This window comes from Symsagittifera roscoffensis, chromosome 3 (assembly GCF_963678635.1).
Source record: "Symsagittifera roscoffensis chromosome 3, txSymRosc1.1, whole genome shotgun sequence".
Classification (NCBI taxonomy): domain Eukaryota; kingdom Metazoa; phylum Xenacoelomorpha; order Acoela; family Convolutidae; genus Symsagittifera; species Symsagittifera roscoffensis.
Genome location: NC_087064.1, coordinates 71,948,167 through 71,969,992, shown reverse-complemented (window position 1 = coordinate 71,969,992; position 21,826 = coordinate 71,948,167). Strand labels below are relative to the sequence as shown.

The 21,826-nt window shown below is 34.0% G+C and overlaps 1 long non-coding RNA gene across 1 annotated transcript; it reads right to left on the bottom strand.

The window, feature by feature from the left end:
• Positions 1 to 459: 459 nt before the first annotated feature.
• Positions 460 to 18,392, bottom strand: LOC134842763 (uncharacterized). Its single transcript, XR_010162544.1, has 3 exons — positions 18,299 to 18,392; positions 17,565 to 17,699; positions 460 to 523 (listed from the first exon to the last, which is right to left on the bottom strand). It is a non-coding gene; the product is annotated as an uncharacterized LOC134842763 (long non-coding RNA).
• Between the last annotated feature and the right edge of the window lie 3,434 nt (positions 18,393 to 21,826).

Below are 21,826 nucleotides of genomic sequence, written 5' to 3'. Positions count from 1 at the left end.
GATGTAACGAGTTGGGGGATCTATGCCGGACTATCTTCCAAGGGAATTGAAATCATTTATACGGCCAAGACTCTACCATTTAGATAAATTTTACTACATCCATTTCGTTCGAAAATTGTGTATTTGAAAAATGCCCACAGAGGCAAAATATGATGAGCTTAAAGGGTAAACGCGACCCGAAAACATGCAATGAAGTTTATAGCATGTTTTACATGTTTTCCGACCATGATGAGAAACTTGGGGCTTGTTTACTACTTTGTTAGAGCCAGAATAATCAAATTCACCAATTGACCGCCTTTTTTGATTCATCTCGCAAACATTACATCCTCCCAATTGTTATTTGATGACGCTAATGCTACACATATTTACCAAAATTAAATGCTTCAAAAGGTCCAAAACAATGTTTGATTTTTTTCCGGAGAAACTCTCTACTGAAAACTGAAAGTAGTTTGAACTTACCGAGTAGGATGAAAAGAAGTTGAGATAACATGATCACCACTGATTTGGACAGCGAGTGAAGATCCTGCAACACACCAACACACATAAGGAGTCGCTTGAAAGAAGGAGAGAAAAAACGGAATAAATAAAAGCAATTATTGACTCAGTTTGGCTTTTTGGGTAACTTTTATCCTTCTTTCGACCGCTGTTTTTAATCTGTCCAGAGACGTACTTTTCGAACTTAGAAAGTAAATAGGCAAAGCAACAAGGGTGCTTGTTTGATGATGGAGAAAAGAAAATAAGAGAGGGCTACTAAAATATTAAATTTTAATTCAAATTCCTCCCTTTCCTTTCTCTTTGTTTATTTTGCAGGGCAGCACTTCTTAATTTACGATAATGCTGTGCCCATTAGTATTAATGCAATACTAATGTAAAATTTCGTATTTTTTAGTTGGAAAAGTTTAATAACGTGTTTAACTACAATGTCTACTTTTGAGTTTCAAAGTGAAAAATATATGGCATTGCAGCTATTTGATTATCAAGATCAATTTGTGATACATCGTTTTTTTTTGATAAAATTAACTCAATTTTGAACACTAGATCAACAGATAAAATTTTTATTCCGCTGGGAAATCTGAAAAAGAAATACCATCTTTCGAAATTAGTATTTGATCGTGTTTTGTGACCTTTACTGTTTTGCTGTTTAGTAGTGGGGTTTGTCTTCCTTTCAAAAAAAAACAAAATTAATTGAAAGATAAACCTGAAATCAAACAGCAAAATTTCAAATTTGAGTGTGAACAAACTTTAATAATTTAAGACTTTTCGAAAAAAAAATTTAAAAACCTGATCTTGAATAGAACTCTCTCATGAGTCTTTCGTTAAAAAAAAACAGAAGAGTCTGCGGCGGCAATAACGGAAAGCATCCTGAAAACTGTTTGTGAATAAACAAAAATGTCAGAGATAATTTCAATTCCGGGCAAAACTTTGAAAATTCCGACTGTCTGTAAAAGTCAAAGAACTCATTAGTCATCCTTTTAAAAAAATAAAGAAAAACATAACGTGAAAATTGACAAAAATCTAACAAAACACATAAATTAACAGATATTTTTTCATTTTTTTTTTCATGTAAAATATTACCCGCACGCTATTTAAAGTTTAAAATTACTTTTTTTTGTTCCGCTTTCGACGAAACTGACGAATCATTTATGATCGGGGAAGTTTTTAATTCAATGGAATTTCGACTTTTAAACTAAACGTTTCTAACTATTTCTTTAAACCATCTCAAGTATATTGTTGTCTTGGGCTTAAGTGTATCAAAGTTTTTTTTATCTGGGATCATTCTTTGAAAAGTTTTAGTTTTTAAAACGTGCTAATTTTTTTTATTATTTGGAACAAAAAAAAACGCCATTTTTGCGGTTATGCAACGCGTGTAAGCGGCAAAACGATTAGTTACACCTTGATGCGAGGCCAGCATTTTAATCTCGTTGATGCAATACGAGACGCCAATAACATGTCTTTGAATTGACACAGCTCAATTTCATTTTTCTCGACTTTTTTCGATTACTTCATTAGTTTTCTGAAGCTACATTTTTTTGCCGATGAATTTTTTTGCCCTGATCTTAAAGCAATCTTGTAGAACCCAGCCATAAATTAATACTTCCTACTAATTTGCCCAAAATCAAATAGGAACAATTTCTGGATCGGAATTTAATAGGTGCTTGCTCGTTATTATAACGAGCCGTATCGCGCGCATTTCAAAGGCGCCTTTCAAAAACTTTTTGTAACAAAAGTCAAAAAGGGGTCTTTTGTTTTGATTTCTTCCTTTGGGAAGCCCACTAAATCAGTCTTTTAATTTTTTTGATAACCCAGATAAAAAGGGCATCTTTAAAATTTTTTTTGACAAAAATGTAGTATTTGATTGCGGCGCTTTTTGTAGAACTTATAATTTATTTGTAGAACTAACAATAGTGCAGGTAGTGTTTTTTGGCCAATCATACTTCACAGAGACTTTTTTGTGCTATTTTTTTTACAAATAGCTTCAGGGCTCCAGTGTAACATTTCATCTAAACCCTTTTGCAACGCTTCTCTAATAGCCTGATTTTCTCCCAAAAAACAATCCAAAGTTTTATAGTTACCATGGAGTAAGCGACACTTCCAAAAGAAGAAAATAGCATTGCGTGGCCAGCTTCAAAAGTTCAATTTGTTTCAAAGCTAAAAATTTTGTAGACTAATTTTGCTTTTCAGATCCGCACAAAAATAAAAATGAAGTATGTTTATGTTTGAAAATTTTTTGTAAGTGACTTCTTGTCATTAACATTTTGCACTGAAGTGGTTCAAGTTGAACTAATTTCACCACTGTTTGTGGTCGCCAAAAGTCTCTTCAAAGTTTTTTCACGCCTGATTGTTTCCGCCGTGAGTCAACCCGTTTTACAACAGTTTACCAGCAAAAAATCTACAGGGAGCTTTGACGCAGCTGTTTTCTCGGTCTCTTGATGCATCTTCAGCTAAAGCCAACGAAAATAGTTCATATTCAAGTTGAAATCAGTGAAGTATATAGGTCATTGAAGTGACAAAATGACTCCTAAATTGATAAGCAATTCAACTTATAACGAATTAAAAAATGTCTTAACTGGAATTGATCCGGCAGACCAAAAACACAGCTGCGACAAGGCTTCATGTTGATTTTTCTCTTTCGAAATTTTTTATAAACGGAACAACTCTATAACTAATAAAAGCTTTATTTATAATGAAAGATTACGTAACTTGGTACACTGAGCACCAGCCTTGATATAAAAATGAAGCTTGTTTCATTATAAAAGTCTATTTTTCAACGCTTCAAACCTAAGTTGTAAAATTCTCTCAATTTTTTTTGATGTTCCAAACTGGAAATGAAGTACGAACCAAGCCAAACTCAAAAGATGATTTATGTTTTCGCCTTCTCCATAATCATATCAAGTTTTTAGGACAGTTACAGAGTTTTTGGTCAAATGATGTTAACTTCTAGATAAACTACATCTCACGGGACATAGAAGTTGCGTTTTGTTGTTCCGACTTTCGAAGAAAACGGAATATTTATGCTCGGTGTGGTTTTTTATTCAGTCAATTTTCGCCGATCGAAATAATTGTTTTCACCAAAAACTTTTATACCTTTCCTGAGTTCAAATATGAAAAAATATATTTTACCTCCGATTATTTTTTGTTAAATTTTGGGGGTTTCAAAAATGCCAAACTTATCATTGTTTGCAAAAGCTTACACCAAAAGAGTACCTTTTGGTTTTATTTTTCAACTATCACTTTTGACTGATTAACCCTAAACTTCGGAGGTTGAGAAATTAAACGATAAGCAAACTAAACGGAGGTACTTAAAAGGAATATAGACGATTTTGCAAAACTGCAATTGTGAGAAAATAGACGAAAGTAAAAGAGAAATTGCAATTGCGCGTGAAAAATATAACTGTTTGTAGACAACAGTTAAATTTCGGTAGCCAAAAACTTTACAAGTCAATCATGCATAAATTATTCAATTCAAAACTCTCTTGTAATGTTCGGATTTGACATTTTTGTTCATTTAAACTAATTGTTTTGCTAGGTATTGACATTTTATGTTCTTTTTGTATTTGTGAAACTTGACTCTTAAGAAAAAACTTTGCTGGCCTTTTCCTTTTCATAGCTTTTTCGTCTAAAATGCCAGATCTGTAAAAAATAAATTACGTCTAATTTTGTTTTTGTAGCATCCGTCTAATTTGCGTATCGTCTAATTTCCCAGGCTGCCTAAACATCTTCTAAAAACATATGGCGCCATGGATCATATGTTGCGCCTGAAGTAACCGGGTTTTTTTTGTCAAAACATACCTAAGCGTAAGTAAAAAGTATTTTTTTGGAAGGTTATAGTCAGTAAATTGGGGCTAAATGAGGTCTATATAGAGTGTTGGGAGAACTAAAAAAATTAATTGATTTGACCAAAAGTGGTCAATATATTTTCTTTTGTAAACGCAACACCCACCTCCCACTTCCGAAAAATCACAATCAACTTCTACAGAATTCTTGTTTTATTTAGGGAGCGTTCAACAGTGCCGAAGTACAACAGTGCCGAAAAAGGCGGGAAATTTAAGAATAATTTAGAATGATTTAAGAATAATTTCAGAATAATTTAAACGAATTTTCTGAAGAGCGGGAAATTACTGACGCTAATTAACAAAGAAAGTCACTCCAATTTTGGCTCCAAAATGTCTGCAACTGCAAACTCAACAATTAATGAAAACGTCGAAGTTGCAAATTTTCTCGTTCAAAATCTTACTTAAGATGGTAAATCACCGCCGTTTAATTTTTGATTGCTGCACGTAATATGTTGAAATTTGTTCAAGTTTCCGGCACTGTTGAACAAAATTTTTATTTTCGGCAGTGTTGAATTAGTTTTTCTTTTTCGACACTGTTGTACTTCGGCACTGATGTACTGCTCCGTTATTGTTCCGATTTTCGATACGAAAGTAACGGAATATTTGTGCACGGGTAGATTTTTTTGTTCAGACAAATTTCGACTTTTTAACTAGCCATTTTTGACAAAATTTTTTTATATCATTCAAAAGGTTTTGCTGTCCTGAGCTTAAATTTGAAAAAATAGTTCACCTGTGATAATTTTTCGTAAAGTTATGGGGGTTAAAAGATTGCCAATTTGGCCAATTTGGAGGTAAATTAAAGCGCGATATATATTTCGCGCAATTAACGCGTAAGCGGAGATTTAATCCGTCTTAGAAATCGTTCCAAATTGTTTGAAAGAAGCTTATTTGCCATAACTGACTTGTTACAAGGAGCGAAATCTATTCTTTTGTAGTTTATGTGGCGTGTGGGGGATGATGTTTATAAAAAAATTTCAAATTTTAGAGAAAAAAAATTTGTCCTTTTTTTCACATTTAATTTGCTAATGATATTTATGTTACTACTGCTCCATAAACCTTAAAAGGCAGTCGGAACTTTAAGGGCTTCACCCTGATACGAGCTGTCTTGTTTAATACAGGAAAGTATAGTCCACGAGAAACGAGGCAGTAGTAGTCCTTTTAAACATCGTTTCTGTTTAGCAAGCGTAACATTTGTGTCACCGAACTTATAGTTACCATCATGTTAACTTTTGTTTGAGAAAATTGCTTTGAAAACAGCTAAAATAGCTGAAATGTGTGAAAAACAAATCCAAGCTAGTTTTCAAAAGAAGAGCCCTCCCCAGTGCACATTCGACTATTCAAAGCTTAATAATTTTTTTTAAAAAATCAATTGGGTTTGCTGCTGAAAAACTGACATTATACAATTTAAATATTTAAAGACAGTTTTTTTTGTAAATTTCAGATAATTAGGAAAAATTTTTTAGCTATCTGTTGTTCTTTATTAAAAATTGTCTGAATTAAGCGCCAGACTGTAACAATGAGAAAAAATAAGAGATAAATGAATGACTAACTAGTTCAAAGATTAAAATGAGGAAGTCATTTTTGTCTAAAAAGGTCTGAAAAACTGAAAAATACCCCATAGGGTTTTTAATATGACACCACATTTGGCCCTTGCAAGTTTTTATTGAGGAAGATAATGTTTGAAAACTTAGTTTATCCCGTGGTTTCTTTCCTTTTTACATAGAATCTATCCCATATTTTCTTTGCTTCTTACAAGAGCCATCGAAAAAACAGTAGAAATAATTTAATTTTATCAAGAAGAAACTGTAAATAGAATTGATTTAATGCAGAAATATCCCGGGTTATCGTCCTTGGAAGATAAATGCTTGTCATGCATATTCATGTTTAGCGTCTATGGAAAAAATGCTTGTCATACAAAATTGTCATTCACTATTTCAAAATAGTTTTAAAGAGTTTTGGTACAGATGCATGGTCCTTGATATTTTTAAAGCTTTCTGGTCGCCAAAAAAATGATTTTAATTCTTCAATGAAAAAAAAATGTTTTTACACAATTTTTATTTATGAAAATTTCATGATTATTTTTTTTTATAGAAAAGTAATTTATTCAAAAATTGTTCAAAATCAGTTTTAGGTGAGTTTATTTGAAACTAATATGAGTTTTCGAATATTGAGGGCAACTTGACTGTCGAAATTATGATTTGACAGTTAGTCGAAAAAATGCTTATCATATAATTTTCATATGTGAAAAATGCATGACAAACATTTTTCGAGAGAAATATTAAAAATTTCAGGAATCATTTAAAACTGATCATAGATAAAGTCAAAGAGCTTATTTTGAGATTTGGTATATTGAGAGCATTTTAAAATTTCGAGCATTTTATTAAAATCATTGTTTAATTTTTGTTCAAAAAACGCTTATCATATAATTTTCATATCGAAAATGTATGATATGAGATTTGATATATTGCGAGCAGTTTGAAATATCGAGCATTATAATAAAATCTTTTTTAAACTTTTGTTCGAAAAAATGCTTGTTATAAAACTTTGATATGAAAATTGTATGATCACCTTTTTTCCAGAGAGAAATTACTAACTTAAGGAATCAATTAAAATTCATCACCATTAGTAGAAAACGCAGCCGAGGTTCCGACCTTTAATGTTTTCTCGGTTTTCTCCATTGTTCAGAGATGGCAAGTTTTATGGGTGGATCTTAAATCTAATTGTCTCTAATCTTTTTGCCATGTTTCAACAACGTAACAAGCTTAACAAACAACTTCATAGTATGGAAAAAATGCTTGTCATACAATTTCATAGTATGAAAAAAATACTTATCGTACAATTTCTTAGTATGGAAAAAATGCTTGTCATATAATTTCATAATATGGAAAAAATGCTTATCATACAATTTCATAGTAGGGAAAAAAAGCTAATGCAATTTTTCATACAATGCTTTTTTCATACAATTTGGGGGACAAAGATACTAATAAAAAAGCCTAAAATTTATTTCTAGATTTAAGAAAAAATACCTGTTATAAAATTTCATAGTATGGAAAAAATTCTTAGTTTGATATTTTCATACATTAATTTTTGTTCTATGAAGTTGTATGAAGTAATATGATAAACGATTTTTTTCATAAATGAAAATAGTAAGATAAGCTTTTTTTGTCAACCCGGGACATCAATTACGGAAACAGAGCGTTTAGTTGTAACCCACAGCTATCAAAATCAGCAAATTGCCATTAATACTTCAGTTCACTTTTTCCTGTACCAAACTTCATGACTTGAACTTAAAAATCTGCAAACTATTTAGATGGGGCAATGGCTAGCATCTGTTGTTTTGAAACAGAAAACATTTGCTTTAACTTTGCTCTATCAGTCAAATCAAAAAGAAACAAAATCAGCAGTATTTTCTGGAAAACATTTTTCTAGTAAATGATCAGTCCTATTAGGTTGAAATGCAATGAAAAAAAATTAGGAACTGTTTAGAAATTGATAGTGGTTGTTCCGATTTTCACGGTGTAGTTGTTTTTTGTTCAAGAACTTTTCATATTTTTTTAAAACAAAATTCAACAAAGTTTTCTTGAGATATTGAAAAAGATCAGTATTCCCGTCCCCAAATATTCCGGAGAAAGCTTCACTTGCAATCAAAACTGTGGATTTGAAATTTAACAACTTGGCTTGTTTGACACAATATTTTCGTTTTGTAATAAGGCGTAGCGTGGTTTGTGAAATATCTCGGTTCATAAATTTTTCTTGTAAAACTAAACTAATGTGTAATAACTGGCACAAGTTTCATGACGTGCAGATCAAAAACACCATTTGGTAGTTTTCAATTTTGTTTTGTTTGAAAAATTGTTCAAAATCAGTTTTAGGTGAGTTTATTTGAAACTAATATGAGTTTTCGAATATTGAGGGCAACTTGACTGTCGAAATTATGATTTGACAGTTAGTCGAAAAAATGCTTATCATATAATTTTCATATGTGAAAAATGCATGACAAACATTTTTCGAGAGAAATATTAAAAATTTCAGGAATCATTTAAAACTGATCATAGATAAAGTCAAAGAGCTTATTTTGAGATTTGGTATATTGAGAGCATTTTAAAATTTCGAGCATTTTATTAAAATCATTGTTTAATTTTTGTTCAAAAAACGCTTATCATATAATTTTCATATCGAAAATGTATGATATGAGATTTGATATATTGCGAGCAGTTTGAAATATCGAGCATTATAATAAAATCTTTTTTAAACTTTTGTTCGAAAAAATGCTTGTTATAAAACTTTGATATGAAAATTGTATGATCACCTTTTTTCCAGAGAGAAATTACTAACTTAAGGAATCAATTAAAATTCATCACCATTAGTAGAAAACGCAGCCGAGGTTCCGACCTTTAATGTTTTCTCGGTTTTCTCCATTGTTCAGAGATGGCAAGTTTTATGGGTGGATCTTAAATCTAATTGTCTCTAATCTTTTTGCCATGTTTCAACAACGTAACAAGCTTAACAAACAACTTCATAGTATGGAAAAAATGCTTGTCATACAATTTCATAGTATGAAAAAAATACTTATCGTACAATTTCTTAGTATGGAAAAAATGCTTGTCATATAATTTCATAATATGGAAAAAATGCTTATCATACAATTTCATAGTAGGGAAAAAAAGCTAATGCAATTTTTCATACAATGCTTTTTTCATACAATTTGGGGGACAAAGATACTAATAAAAAAGCCTAAAATTTATTTCTAGATTTAAGAAAAAATACCTGTTATAAAATTTCATAGTATGGAAAAAATTCTTAGTTTGATATTTTCATACATTAATTTTTGTTCTATGAAGTTGTATGAAGTAATATGATAAACGATTTTTTTCATAAATGAAAATAGTAAGATAAGCTTTTTTTGTCAACCCGGGACATCAATTACGGAAACAGAGCGTTTAGTTGTAACCCACAGCTATCAAAATCAGCAAATTGCCATTAATACTTCAGTTCACTTTTTCCTGTACCAAACTTCATGACTTGAACAATTTAACAACCTTGCTTGTTCGACACAATATTTTCGTTTTGTAATAAGGCGTAGCGTGGTTTGTGAAATATCTCGGTTCATAAATTTTTCTTGTAAAACTAAACTAATGTGTAATAACTGGCACAAGTTTCATGACGTGCAGATCAAAAACACCATTTGGTAGTTTTCAATTTTGTTTTGATAACTCTACTGTTCCGATTTCTGGAGAAAGTGTCATAATCTTTGTTTTCAGGGTTCTTTCTTTTTCACAAGAGAAGATTCAATTTTTGAACAAAAATATTCATACGATCTGATAAAGTGATGCCCAGGGCTCAAAGTTTAAAAAATTTTTTGGATCTGCGGTCAATTTTTGCAAAGTTATAGGGGTTTGAATGTTGCTATTTTGACCATTAAAAATCAAACAAGATCAATAGCGCACGATATATCCTGCACAGAGCGCCTATGGATTCTAATCGATTATAAGGAACTCCTAACACAAAAATAAACCATTATAAATCATTAAAGATGTAAAATTCAGACCACTAAATTGATTATATTGCCATTATAATTGTTTGTTTTTGAAAAAAAAATAATCCATTATAACCCATTATAATCGATTATAATCCAATATTTTTGCAATTGAAACCGATTATTTTTGCCAAGATAATCCATGATAATCAGTTATTTTTAAAAATCGAAACCAATTTTAGTCCATTATAATCGATCAAAATCCATTTCATTCTAAAAACTAAAAGTCAATTATTTTACTGAATGGGGGTTAACTTGTGGGGGGTTAACTTATGGGGGGTGAACTGGGGGGGGGGGGGGGGGGTTTAACTTTGAAAAAAAATTGCAAACTTCATGAATAAGTCTCAAAAAATTGATTACAAACGTTTATAAACGATTATAATGGGTTTCAATAGCACAAAGTTTGTTAGTTTTACAATCTATTTTTGATTGTTCAAAACTTTTTGTAATTTTATAGATAATGACCATATTATGACCTCATAACCGATAATGATCCATGGGTTCTCAATTCGGTATTTTCTAAAGCGGCAAATTGAGTCATTCTAAAACGAATAAATCAGACAATTCCTTTTTTTAAAAAACCATTAGTTGAACTACGTTACCCGTATTTACGAACGTTACTAAAATACATCATTGTTTATTTAACTGAATTGAGAAACAAAAAGTAGACGAAAAGTTTCATTTTTTGAGAACTGCGAAAGGAATTTTTCAGAACAAAGGTTTTTATTAAGGTTAGAGGGCAAACAGAACATTTATGTTCAAGGTTCAAAAAACATAGACGTTTTTAGAGGTACTTGAAATTCAAGGTTACGTCCTCAAAGTCAGTTTTGTTTGATTTAATTTTTTTTAATTTGACATCTTTATGGCAGGAAGATGAAAAATTAGAACTTACTCTTGTTTCAATTTCAAGTACCAAATTTACTACGAAGTGTACCCCAGATCAATAGTTCGGGAGTTTTTTGTGAGTTCACCTATTGTGTTTTCGCGAATAAAAAAATTTGTTCAAATACCACTGGTATACTAAAGCTGAATAAGCTAATTTCAAAGAATATAAACTACTTGTGTTGAATTGAAACTGACTGTTGTCTACAGAGAACAGTAGTGACGCGAAGTCTGAAGGACTTTGTAAAAAGCACAACTGACTGGTAACTAATTAGCTGCTAGAGGTCAAAGTTACTACGTTAAAACACAAAATCACAACATTCCCCATTGCACAGAAAGTTTGTCTCTGCACTTCTACTGAGTAGCCAAAATCACACACAAACTCCATTCTCCCTTCACCCCACGGGATCCGAAATTTGAAACAAAAAAAATCAACTTTCAGCACCAATGGAGTTTACAAGAGAATTTGAGATGAAAATCAGATAAAATTTACAGGCTACATACAATTCGATTCAGATATTTACAAAAAAATCAAAATTATTGAAGACAAGTAAAAAAAATACTAAATACAATTGGGCTTAAATATAATACAAACAAAAAAAAACATCATAAAAATGAATAAAAGTGACGATTGCAATAAATTTCAGTTAACATAGAACCAACTAATATGTCTGCTAAGAATTAGAAATTGAACATATTCAGAATTTAACAAATTGATGCGGATAAGCCAAAAAATTTAAAAAAACGGTACATATTCAATCTGAATAACTTTCGAGAGTTTAAATTGCTGACTTGAAAATTTGATAAAAAATATCTGCGTCTGCTTTCAATTCTGTACCTAATAATGACAAAATATTGCACCCCCCATCTTCTTTATCATCCCATGGGAGTTCTTCGGCAGGTGAGCATAACGCCGGAGTTTAGGGTCCACTGAGGATGTGCTGGATTGTTAGCCTTGAGTCGTCTCGGCCACTGAGGTTGGACTTGCTGGTATGTCCTCAAGAGGTGTGAAGAATACCAAGGGGGACTCGAACGTGTTGGAAACCTGGCATTTGTTGTTTGAGGAAAATCCAATCAACAGTTAATCTTCTGACTCCACGACGTCTATTGCCGCAACCAATGGTAACACTTGCTGGATGAAGCGCCTCTCTCCGTAACTTTTTGGGGGACCTGGATTCCTTCTCGGACAGGACGAGCAGTATGAAGAAGTTTCTGTTACTAAGTTTGTTGGCTTCTCATGAGAACTCTTTATAGCGATTGAGTTCTCGCTCGTGCCCGGAGTTGATGGTGAATAGTCCAAGGCTGAGTAATTGCCAGATAATTTTGGTCTTGAATGATCTAATGCACTTTCACAAATGAAAGACTGAGAATTAGTGTTAACCCCAGAGTCAGTGCCCAGATAGTTTTCTATGACGGTGTACCAATGACGATGATAGGTTTGAATTAGCGTAACAGAAACCTTTTGTGTTGGAAATATTTGTTTTCCTCCTTTTCGTCGACGTAGAGTCGATGGTTTGCTTGCGCTAATTTACAGTCCTTTCTTTTAGTTGGTGAGTTTCTCTTTCTCTTCCCTGCAAATTCATTCTATTGATTTTATCGATCGCCGCATTTAAAGTCCGTTTGGGTTCGTTAAACGATAGTGCCATAAGTTTCGCTTTGATTGTGTAAATAAGACGTTCTATAACTCCGTTAGATCTATGATCTTCCACCGTACATCAAATTAAATTAATTTGATTCTTCTCGCAGAAGTTTTTGAATTCATATGAAAGGAAGAACGACCCATGGTCTACTCTTTTTGATTTTGGGAATCCATTTAGGTTGTGCAGTAATCCATCAGAAATGTGAGTACCGAAGAAGTTGAAGTATTTTTTACTACTTAGCCAAGGAAAATTTTGTGATCCTATCTATACATAAAATTAAAAACTTTGATTTGCCCCAGTTTTTGTCAAATTAATCTGCGAATTGCATATTTAGTTTTTTGTTAGATTCAGATAAATCTGGTAATTTCTGCGTTTTGTTCAAGCCCAGAATGACTTTAAGGAACTTACCAGCTTTTATACACAGAGCACAATTTTTTCCGTGGTGATAATTGTCTCGGTAAAAGTGCGCCCATCAAATGTTTTCCGCCAGTGTTTTCATCCCGAACTGTCCTGGATGGCTCTCGTGGAAAAGTGTCATGAAACGAGATCTATGGGCTGCTGGTACGATCAATTTGTTATCGTTGAAAAATATTTCTTCCTTTTTATGAACATCCCGTTGGAAGGTCTTCAAATACGCCCCGAATCTATCCAGTGGTCTATCTTCTTCCTACGCCAGAATTACGTCTTTGAGGGTTTGTCTTCTTCTGTCATCGTTCTGTTGAATTTGTTCGAACAATGGTCTGTCAATTGTTTGTCTTCGTCTGTCATCATTTGTCTTCGTCTGTGGTTTGAACAATGGTTTGTTTTCGTCTGTGGTATGAACAATGGTTTGTCTTCGTCTGTCATCATTCTGATGAACTTGTTCGAACAATGGTCCGTAAACACTAATGGAGATGAATATAATTTTAGCTGTACCTTGTACTTTGTAAGTAACTTCTGATGTATTTCGGACATAAGGTCGTTCTCGAATTTCATTGAAATTCCTTGATTCTCCGCTTGATGAGATAACTTTAAGAGCTTTTCTGAAGCTTGAAACTCTATAAGTTTGGATTTATCTTCTTGATTCAATTTTTTTTTTAAATTGATAATACTGAAGGTATTGTAAACAAAAAGTAACACTTGTCTGAAAAGAAAAATTGGTTGAAACTAAAATTGGAAAAATTTAATGGAATGCAACTTCTGGTACGAGACTTTGAACGCGACTGATTAGAATTGCAAGTTCTGTTCGCTGTGTGTCTGTGACAGAATAAGGGAAGTTCACGAAGAACGACCGTTGAATGTGTTGCAGCTTTGCGTTCTTTCCGACCATTGGATTTACGCAATCCAAGCTGGTAATAATATTACACTCTATTCATCCACGTTGTAGGGACTATCAATCAACAAATCGTTCTTTATACAATTCTTCTTTTCAAAGTCACCATTTACAGCAAAATTTTCTAAAATCTTTTTAACAGTTGCCACCGCAAATTCGTTGTCGTAATGTGAGTTTGGTAGGGATTTTCTTGATGGTTAGTCTCGGCATTAAGTGGGTAAATCCCATTCTTTTTCCTGGGATAGGTTTTATTTTAAAACTAAACGGCATGAGTCCATTTAACCATCGGGTCAGTCTACTATACTTCGTTTTATTGCTCTGGTTTGCGTTTGACGCCAATAACTGCGCTTTATGATCCCTTGCCATTTCAAACTGCGCCGTTTAAAAAGTTTTTGAAATGTTCGGTTGCCCAAACCACTTCCAAAAGTTGAAGCTTATTTGTTGGGTATTTCTTTTCTTGGCTGTTTAAAAAACGACAAGCAAATGGAATTGTTAACTACAGTTCCCCCTCCCGTTGTTCTAATGTAGCTCTTAAACCGTTATGCGAGCGGCTGTTTTCAATCTCGATTTCCTTTTTTTATCATCAAAATGACTGTTCTCCGTTATATTAACAATTTATTTTTTCAGTTCTTCGAAAGCTTTCGTCTTAGAATAATCCCGATGATATACTGACTTTTTGACTAAAAAAGGACGTAGCGGTGAGCTCAGTTTTGACCCGTTAGGGACGAATTTCATGTGCTGGTTTAATGAACCAATAAATGATCTTAATTCTGAAATACTCTTTGGCTTCGGTAAGATTTTTTATTGTATCTGATTTCCCAACCATTGGTTTTACTCCGGTGTGCGAGATCTTGAACCCCACTCATCAAAATCTTTTTGAAAGATTGCACATTTCTCCCACTTAACTGCCATGTTTTTTGCTGTCCAGGATGCTTCACGTGATTTTTTTTCGATAGGTTTAGAGTCTAAAGCTAATTTATTTTCGCCATCTTTTTTGCTTGTAATTACGATTGGGTTTATGAAACAGTCTTCATCGCTTTTATCTAATTTGACAATGTGCCCTTCTCTTTCCATTCTATACAATTCGAACTTCTTGGTTTCCAGTAAAAGCAAATGAGCTATTCTACCTTTTATTTGAATTGCTTTAAACGGAGAGTGGAAATGTGTAATCCTTCTATCCAATTGTAGTTTTCCTAACCTGTTTAAAAAAATAATTAAAAATATTGTACATGTTAAGAGTTGTATTTGAATGGACAATAGGCTTACAAGATTCCGGAAAAGATACGGTGTTCATTAGGAGTAATGGTTGTTTCTGCGCATTTTCTATTCCGATTCAGGGTAAGTTGTCATTTCCTAAGATGTTCCGTTCGTGTCCGGTAGTGATGAAAATTGGATTTTCTAATGAAATTCATCCGTTGGATTGTATTCTGACAACAATTTTTTCTATCATATTTAATATATTGCTGCTGAAGCTGCAAATCATTGGCCGGAGTTTTTTCAACGGGTAGATTTTTCAGTTGTGGGTCTCTAGTATTTAGCTCATAGAGCACACTCTGTTTCAGGAAGCCTATTGGACTAGCTGAATCTACTGGAACATTCATATTTACAATTGCGTCCTCACCTAATTCGATATTGACAAGTTCCTTCGTTCCGAGGCTATTGTCGTTGTAGATAATTCGTATGTTTAACACCGAGTAATCATTGTTTTCATTCTTTCCCTCTTCAGTCCAGGCATTTATAATTCCACAAAAATTTTCTTCTGAGTTCCCTTGGGATTCCCGTGGGGAAAATGGACAATTTTGATTATTTACATTGTCTTCTACTTTATTAACAACTGACTTTCATCCTTTTGATTTACAGAGTGTTCCAAAGTGTCCTTTGTATTTTCAAATGTTACATTTTATTTCTTGTGCTAGGCAAACGTTCAAATATCTTTTGGTAAAAGCGTTTCCACGTTTCATACAGGTGTTTGACTTTCTTTTTTCAGACTTGGTTGTTTCTTACAGTGTTAAAATTTTTGTACACCCTGCCGCTTTTGTTGTTGTTGGCCCTCGTCATGATGGTTAGTTTGAGATGATTGTAATATACTTTCTCATCGATAAATATTTGGTTGATTGTATCCACTGGATTTAGCGTTTCCGATAAGTCTTCGTTGGAGATGGAAATTTTCTATATTGAATATGAATACATCTCTCATCCATTCCTGTTCTGAACTATTTCTATTCTCGCAATATATATTTAAATCCGATAACTCTCCGCAAAATTGTTCGTAGGACTCTCTGTCCTTCTGTTTTTGGCTCATTAACTTATATCGTTCGTAATCTTTGCTGGTTTGACATATGCTGCATCCAGAAGGTCAAATATTTTTTGAAGGAAATGGATAAGACTTTCACTCTTCGGTGTTTTTGAGAAAACACCCTTTTCCCTCGGCTCCTAAGGCCAAGTAAAGGATGAACCTTTTTTCTCGTCTGCTTTGTTTCTCCTCATTCTCCAAATTTTTGTTTCTCTAAGATTCTTTTGTCCCTCGCGTTTTTGTAGACTCGCATTACATCTTTGTTACTGGTTTCCCTGGCTTTCCTCTGTGCTTCCTTTTATCAATCCTGCGCGCCTTCCAAAATAGGAATTGTCGTTTCCGATTCCAAAGGTTTTTACTGGTTATCTATGCCCAGGGTCTCTTTGGCGATGATAGCCAGGTGGAACCGGTCGATCCATTTAGTCCATTGGGTTGGTGATTCTATAGTATGATTTGGCCATAATGCAAAGTGTTCAAACACCCATGGTACACTAAAGCTAACTAAGCTAAGTTAAACGAATAAAAGTAATTGTGTTGAATTCAAACTGACTGTTGTCTAAAGAGAACAATAGTGACGCGAAGTCCAATGAACTTTGTATAAAGCATAACTGACTGTTAACTAAATAAATGCTAACGGTCAAGGGTCTTATAATAAAACACACAACCATAACAGTGACGATGAGATTTTGATCCATTTTTCGTTCCGACCACTCGAAAACAACCTGGAAAGCGCCAGCAGAGGTTCATTTTTTTTTTCTAATGCTTATGATTCGGGTTTTAGAAAAGTACCATTTGAAAAAGCTATCTAGACATTTTGGGTTTTTGGACTAATTGGAACGAAATCAGATGAGTTCAATAAAATTATTCTAAATCCAAATATTTTAAACCTGTTTTGGCTATTATTATTTCTGGTTTTTTTCGTTCCGCTTTTTCGCCCAATCCAGTTATCATTTACGAAAAAATGGCAATAATTTTTTTTAATGTTTTTTTTTTCGGGAAACTTACCTTGAAATTTTTTGTTCGTTCTTTGTAGTTTTTCTTTTTTTTTCAAATGTTTTCCTGATTTTTGACAGTGGATCTTACTGGGCTTCTTGCACAGCAAAACAAAATAGGGCAGACCATCTGGTAATTTTTTCATAAGAAAGTAATAGTATAGGAAATTTACTAATTAAAAACATGATCTGATGTTTTAAAACAATTTTGACCAACGTAAGATCTTCCTTTTCAGCAATTGGTTTGAATGAAGTTTGCTAAGCGCTGCATGTAAAATACTGGATTCTGAATGACTGAAACTTCCAGTCTTGAACCAAGTTAGCATCTCCTCAAATTATTATTTTTTTGCTAGGGGGAGGGGAGTATGTTAAGTTGATTTTAAGACCATTTAGCAGGAAACTGTCAAAAATATATTTCTTTAGGCTGAGTTTAGTTTTTTGGCAGAGAACAAGAAATTTATTCATTGATTTTTAAATTTCTTTTCGAATTTTTAGCGTTTTCATTAAGGTTGAGCTACTTGTAAATTTTATATGCAAAAATGTCATTGCATTGGAATTCGAAAAAAAAATCTCACCTCAGATGTTACAAATATGTTCCAAAGCTCGAAAATGAGCCCAGGGAAGATTGGAGTAGTGATCCACCGGTATACTGGACTAATTCTTGATGAAAAAGGATGATTAGGTATGGTAATAGTAACATTTCTCGTCAACTACAGCAAAACAAAGAGCCAGCAAACCGAAAAGTCAGCAGCCGAAGAGCCATAAAGCCCAGAATCAATGAGCATCAGCATAGCATGCAGAGGTTGTTAAAAATTAATTGCAGATAGCAAAAAATTAAAGTTTGAAAACAATCAATATTGCAATTTTTCTCCAAAAAATACTTTCATTAATTGCAGGTAGTTCAATTTAATTGCAATTTCAAACGCAAACTGCTTTCAAGAATTCGTGATCTAAGCAACGAATGAACTTATAGATGTTGAGGCAAAATAAAGCTTTTTGGTATTTTTTGTTCCATTGTTTTCGTATGGCAACTTTGAACAGACATATCAAATTTTTTGTTTATCGATCTAATTTTTCTCTGGAGCGACGTTTTACGAACTACAAATGAGCGAAGTTGCAATGAATTAAAAATTACAAAAAAATATTTTTTTTTGCTTTGTCCAAATTATAGCAATCCATAATTTGAATTGCTTAGCGAGCAATTAATTTTGCAGTAACAATTTTTCCAATAACAAAATTCGGCTTTTAAGCAATTTCAATAAGTGAAACGACTGCTTTCTTTTCATTTTTATTTGAACTGGCTCTTTACCTCGACATAAGGTAATTGCTAGCTCCAAAAGGGGGAAAACGGTTATGCTTGTGGTGCAATAACAAGGACAGTTCTATTGCTCAGAAAACGCGCTGCTGGAACTGTTGCCCGAAAATATCCGGGCTATGAAAACGCAATTGGATGGACATTTTTACTAAAAAGTATAATTTAACTTTTCCCACCTGCCCTCTTAATTTGATCGAACCCTATTCAAGTGCTGAAAATTAGATTTGAATGTGCGTCAAAATCAGAGTTTAGAGCGTGAATACTGATTTAAAACAACTTGAACTGAAACAAGTCACTAACTGACACTTTCCATCTCTTTTTCGAGTTACGGATAAATTTAGAAACATTCACAAAATGACGACTTAGAAACATTCACTCCCGATCAGGGGCCGATCTAGGATTTTCTCGAGGGGGGGGGGGGGCGGATTTTCAAAAAAATTTCGAAAATTTTGACAGCCTTTTTTTTAGGTCGGCCAAATTGATTTTCGGAGCTGTCCTAAAGCACTAAAAACACGCTGTTTTGGTCAAATATTCTGCGTCGCAGGCAAATATTCTGCGTCCGCCCTCGCCTTCTTCCAAAGCCGGAAAAATAAAAACTAGTGACTTCTATAACTAAGATAAAGTTTGGAACTTAATCAATCTAATACAAAATTTTAGCAAACGCAGAAATCAACTTTTAAATTCAAAAAGCCTGCTCGTATAGCAGGATTAGGCCTTGATTGTTCTAACTACCCACTAACTGACCGCGATTAGTTTTCGATTAAAGTTTTGATAAATGTTATAAATAAAGTGCTCAGTTTGCCTACATTTTGGCCCAAAATGCTAAGTTTGCCTCAAAAACTTGTGTTTTGTGTCAAATCAATTCGAAAAAAAAAACGAATGCGGGTTAATTTGCCGCGCATAAGCAATTTGCAATTTGCGCCTTTGAAACTATCAATAATATTACAGCAGTTTTCGACTACATTCAGGCTAGTGCAAAGATCTCCAGATCGATCACCGCTCGCCGCCAAATTTTCAATTGCAATTAATGTCAAAAACCAAATAAATAATTTGTAAAAACCACCTCAGCAATTTATACTCCTCGAAAAAACATGTGACTCCACAGTAGCTTTTTTAAAACCATTTCACCACTAATTTATGCTCCTTACAATTTGACGAAGTGACCCGTCTCGGGTCGAGGTCTCAGATTCATCTCCAGACTGGCGCGACAAATTTTAATCATGTTTAGATTTTCGCAACCGATTTTAGGCACGTCCAGACTTTCGCCACGGAAACAAGGCTTATCCAGATTTTCGCGACGAGAATGATCCGTCGTGACTTTCGCAACCGAGACGGAGATAAGGTAACCGAAAAATTGCGATCAATATTTAGTATTTCCAGACTTTCGCGACCATTATTTGCCATTTTCAGATTTTGGCTATCGAAAAATTCAGTCATAATTTTCGCGACCGATGTGGAGACGGCGCGATCAGCTGAACACAGGAAACGCGGCGACCGGCGAATTCAAATTTAGCCATTTCCAGAGTGTCTTGACCGAGGTGGAAACGGCGCGACTTCTGCGACCAACTTGGAGACGGCGCGACCAATTAAATAATTAATTGTTTCTCGCTGCTTTCGCGACCAAGGCGGAGGCGACGCCACTCAGGAATTGGTGCGACTCAAAATGCGACGGCGCGACCGGCGTGGACAGATTGACCAAAATAAGCCATTTCCAGACTTTCAGGACCAAGACGGATACGGCGCAAATTTCCGGGCCAAGGTGGAGATGGCGCAACTTTCCGGACCAAGTTTTCAAACATCTATGACTTAACAAACATTATCACACTATTTTTTTTTAATTTGAACTTCGGACATGAATTGTTCTTTTTTTAAATTGTTTTAAAAAATATTTGTCACAAAAGTTATGGTACAAAAATCTAATAAAGGTCAATAAAAATCACCCCAAAACATAAACACTCCCTCGCCTTCTTCCAAAGCCGGAACAGTAAAATTTAGTCACTTCTACAACTAAGATAAAATTTGGAACTTAATCAATCTAATACAAATTTTTAGCAAACGCAGAAATCAACTTTTAAATTGAAAAAGCCTGCTCGTATAGCAGGATAAGGTCTTGATTGTTCTAACTACCCCCCAACCGACCGCAATTAATTTTCGATTAAAGTTTTGATAAATGTTAAAAATAAAGTGCTGAGTGTGCCTACATTTAGGCCCAAAATGCTAAGTTTGCCTCAAAAAGTTGTATTTTGTATCAAATCAATTCGAAACAAAAACGAATGGGGTTCAATTTGCCACCCATTAGAAATTTGCAATTTGCGTTTTTGAAACTATCAATAATATTACAGCAGTTTTCGACTATATTCAGGCTAGTGCAAGTACACTCGCTCGACCGTCCGAAGATTTCCAGATTGATCACTGCTCGCTGCCAAGTTTTCAATTATAATTAATGTCAAAAACTAAACAAAAAATTTGTAAAAACCACCTCAGCAATTTATGCTACTCGAATAAAGATGTGACTCTACAGTAAGTAGGTTTTTTATAACCATTTCACCACTAATTTATGCTCCTTACAAATTGACGATTTGACCCGTCCCGCGTCGAGGTCTCAGATTGATGTCCAGACTGGCGCGACAAATTTTAATCATGTTTAGATTTTCGCAACCGATTTTAGGCACGTCCAGACTTGCGCCACTGAAACATGGCATTTCCAGATTTTCGTGACCAGAAAGATCCGTCGCACCTTTCGCAACCGAGACGGAGATGGTGCGACCAAAAAGTTGCGATCAAAATTTAGTATTTCCAGATTTTTGCGACAAATATTTGCCATATTCAGACCTTGGCTATCGAAAAATTCAGTCATGATTTTCGCGACCGATGTGGAGACGGCGCGACCAGCTCAACACAGGAAGCGGCGCGACCGGCGAATTCAGATTTAGCCATTTCCAGAGTGTCTTGACCGAGGTGGAAACGGCGCGACTTTTGCGAACAACTTGGAGACGGCGCGACCAATTAAAGGTTTCTCGCGGCTTTCGCGACCAAAAAGGAGGCGAAGCTACTCAGGAAACGCAACGGCGCGACCGGCGTGGACAGATTGACCAAAATTAGCCATTTCCAGACTTTCAGGACCAAGAAGAATACGGCGCAAATTTCCAGGCCAAGGTGGAGATGGCGCAACTTTCCAGACCAAGTTTTCAAACATCTATGACTTTACAAAAATTATCACACAATTTTTTTTTAATTTGAACTTCGGACATGAATTTTTTTTTTATTGTTTTAAAAATTTTTGTCACAAAAGTTATGGTACAAAAATCTAATAAATGTAAAAAAAAATCACCCCAAAACATAAACACTCCCTCGCCTTCTTCCAAAGCCGGAACAGTAAAATTTAGTCACTTCTACAACTAAGATAAAATTTGAATTTTAATCAATCTAATACAAAGTTTTAGCAAACGCAGAAATCAACTTTTAAATTGAAAAAGCCTGCTCGTATAGCAGGATAAGGTCTTGATTGTTCTAACTACCCCC